This window comes from Gavialis gangeticus, unplaced genomic scaffold, assembly GCF_001723915.1.
Source record: "Gavialis gangeticus isolate Ggan-Ray unplaced genomic scaffold, GavGan_comp1, whole genome shotgun sequence".
Lineage (NCBI taxonomy): Eukaryota > Metazoa > Chordata > Crocodylia > Gavialidae > Gavialis > Gavialis gangeticus.
Window position 1 is genome coordinate 18,032,544 of NW_017729009.1, and position 3,755 is coordinate 18,036,298.

At 35.8% G+C, this 3,755-nt stretch overlaps 1 long non-coding RNA gene across 3 annotated transcripts in view; it reads right to left on the reverse strand.

Annotated features, from left to right (window-relative positions):
- LOC109292634 overlaps nucleotides 1–3,755 on the reverse strand; it is a 46,802-nt gene that overhangs the window by 4,619 nt on the left and 38,428 nt on the right. The gene's annotated exons all lie outside the window — the stretch shown is intronic.

The following is a 3,755-nucleotide window of genomic DNA, read 5'->3' on the forward strand; positions in this document are numbered from 1 at the left end:
AAAAACATGAGAAGGGGTAGGGGAAATGTTGTACTATAGAAACAGATGTAGGATTTAGTTGGCAATCTTGTGAACTGGTGCCAAAAGGTCCATCTGGAGTTTCAGACCTAATCATACAGGTGTCAGTTTTGTTTAGTCTTTCAGAAAAGCTGATATTGCCTGTCAGACAGAATTTCTGTTACATGCTAATAAACTATTGTCTGTTCAGTGGTACAGAGGTAGAGTCTGTTAGTTGAATATTACTTGGTATAGATGAGAAGACAACATTCTACACTTGCATGTAGGAATAAAGACTAGTGAATGTGCCTAAAGCAGCACTTAGAAGAGTTTATTCACTGTAAATTTAATATTTTTCTACTTAAATAATAAAGATTCAGTTCAAAACCTAATACGTTTGTAAAAAAAAAATCATTAAGTTTTGTGAATTTTTACACCTGGAGATTGTTCCTACAGTTAATTTAACTAAAGGTCACAAATGTTCATACTTAAACTTGTGTAATAATTTATGTGAATGCTAAACCAAGCTTAATTTTTATATTTCAAATTCAAACAACTAATTTTGTTGCATTAAGAGCCCTCTAATTCAAACTAGCAACTTGGTCTAATTTTTTTCAGTGCAAGTTTAATCATTTTTTTATCAATATTCAGCAATCATTTAAAAGATTTTGAGTTTCTTGTTTCTCAATTGTGTGTGTGTGTTCCTGAGAAGTGAAGCAGTTTTGTGTGACTATTTTAAACAAAACAATGGCTGAGTCTGCTAGTTTCTAAAACTGCATGATCCATTGGATACTTTAGAATGAGGCAGATTAGATTATTTTCATTGTGTTGGAGGAATTAAGGAAAACATTACCCATTGCAGGGGATGGGTGTCAGCACTAGTTCAGTTGTACAGATTTAAATGCAACATTAACTCAGGGTACCATTGCTTCAGAAAACAAGCTTGAAACCAGCTTTAAGCATGACTTCCTCCAACAGTGTGCTTGCTGTTAAAATGTGTACAGCCCAGCCCAGCCCAATCCCAACAACAAGTTCACTACAACTTTCTAAAAGTCACCATTGATAGGTACACTGCCCCAAGGAAAGCTCAGCCTGTAGCGGAAGTTCAAAATCAAGTGTACAATAGAAGTAAGCAAGTGCCTGCAAAGAGTTCATGGAAGAGCTGGGTCATTTTAGAGCCCTTTGAGTCTGTGGTGGGAAGAGGAAAAGGGTAGGCTGCTCCTGCATTTGGGAACAGTTTCTGTTTCAGGGCACTTGACACCTCTAAATTATGCCATAAAATGTAATGCTTCTAACTCTGACTGTGATACAATATAATACAATACCTCATCCTTTGGTGGATAGAATATAAAACTACATGTTGCTACAGACTGATAAATAAGACCACTATAAGAACTTCATCAACATTATTTCAGGAAGGAATTTCTGTTAACTATCTGGTTACCATCCACAACAGAATATAAATATTGGCATCACAGGTATGTTCCCTGCAGCCCATGTACCTAATCTTGCTTCCATTGAAGTAAATCGGAAGAGACCTGAGCTCAAGGAAATTCCTCGAATTTGCTGGACTTCAGGCAAAGACACTTATTTATGGGGCTGGTCCTCCAAGCAGTTTCCTGTGGCTGAATCCCTGCTACCCAGGGCAATGTTAACAGAGCGTTTTGCATAACTGGGCTAAGCATAATGTAAATGTAAGCATGAGACGAATGGTAATATTTGTGACATACCTGTATAAAGAAATTAATCTTAGTAGCTGGTCTCAGTGAAAGTTTTATTTATTTCCTGTCCTACTGTTTTAAGTGTATTTGTACAGTTTTCATTACCTACCTGTCATGTTTGAACCACAGCCTCTTTGTTGTTTCCTATACTATTAAAATTTGCACTGAAGTGAACAAAGGAAGAAAGGATGTAGTTGCAGGGGAGTGCCACAGTAAAAGGTTTAAATGCAGATGAATTATTTGAGTTAGACAAAGGTTTTGTGGGAACTGAGATGAAATTTCAGGTTTGTGGACTGGCTTTTTTTTTTGCAGAGCAAGTTAACAGTTCCTTATTACTATTCATGTTTCTATTGAATTGCATTTATAATAATTTATCAAAGATACCTGGGATAGACATTTTCTTTTATGCCTGATGTGTTAAAATTTAAACATAAAAGTACACTAATTCTGAATAAGAATTTGAAAACCACTTGCTTCAAAAGCAACAAGGTCTCATCATGTTACAACAAAGCAGCAGCAGAGTGGGCTGTGGTGAAAGGGCCACCATTCTTAAAAAAAAAATTCAGCATGAAAGTGTCTTCTATATTCGGGTGTACCAAATGATGTTATTTACAATACCATCATATTTTAAACAAACCATGTTGTACTTATCCCATATCTGCCTTATAATTGTGTTTGGGCCTCTCTGTGTTTGCCAGCTGCATTGTATTCATTCATAGGTATTTAGTATGTAGACTGTGAAGTCAGAGACCTTGGTTAATCTGTCTGACTCAGCCATTGAATGACCTTGGGCAAGTCACTTATTTCTCTGCTTTTCCTGTGAAATGACATAATTGGAAAATATGGATGTTGTTATATAGAATATACAGTACAGTTCCCTACATTATATAAGGTTAATAAGTAAAATGATCAACAGGGCCTTAATTAATTGAGGTCCGTGGCTTCCGTGTAACACAGGTGCATTAGAAAATAGGTTTTAATATCGTGTAGATGATTTTGAAAATTTTACCCAGTTGTACATATTATGGTTTAAGTGCTATGGACAAAATGTTCTGCTATTGAGCCATTGTGTCAGAACAAAGCACCTGTTAGTGCTGCTAAGAGTTTGATTTTATATTAATTAAAAATCAAAAGACTATTAAATACATAATTAGAAGTGATTATTTATAGATAGTGCAGCTAGACTGTGAACACACCTGAGTCTTGACCAGCAATCTTCCTACAAAGAAAAGAGCCAAAAGTATTGGATTGTGCCTGAATTTGTAAAGTGGGCAATTTAGAGCTAGGGTGACTCTACCAATGACATTTTTTATTCACAATGTAAACCAGAAGTTGAATTCATATGTCCAAAATGAGTGTCTTCATCCCCTTTACTAGCTAATGACCAATTCATCTGATTCTGTAATAGAAAACAATACAGAATTGCAGCGTTGCATTAGAGCTGTAGCTAATTTGAGGGAGTTTTCTGCTGGGATTCTATGCTGAGTGCTGTGCTGAGACAGTAGAGGAATTACCTGGAACTGACCTATATGTAATCAGCATTGTATGATTTCCGGAAGCTGATGAACAGATTAGGGTCATCAACAGGAAACACAGCAGAGCTTTAACAGCAGAGTCCAATATGACACATGAAAGGAAAGAGAGGTGATAAATCCACAACTAGAAAGAGGTATGGTGTACTATTCAAGCTATATACCATATTCTATGCAATAATGACCATGCTTCTCCATTCCACTAATTCACAGGAAAAATGGAATAGTTTTATCACGTCAAAGAAATGCTGAAGGGACATTGTGAAAGGTCATTCTAATATGTTCAAAGTCATGTATCTAATCAGCATTTTGTTGCGTTGTGGTTAAATTCAACATTACTTGCTTGCTTTCTAGTGTAATATACACATACAAAGCTTTTCAGATAAAAAAGAGAGTTCCTACTTTTGAGGGGGGAAATAATTTCTCAGAGGTAGTTCATTTTGATTGTTTTATCATCGGGATCCTGGTTTTCTCTGGTTTAAAAAAAATCCCCAATTTTCAGTTA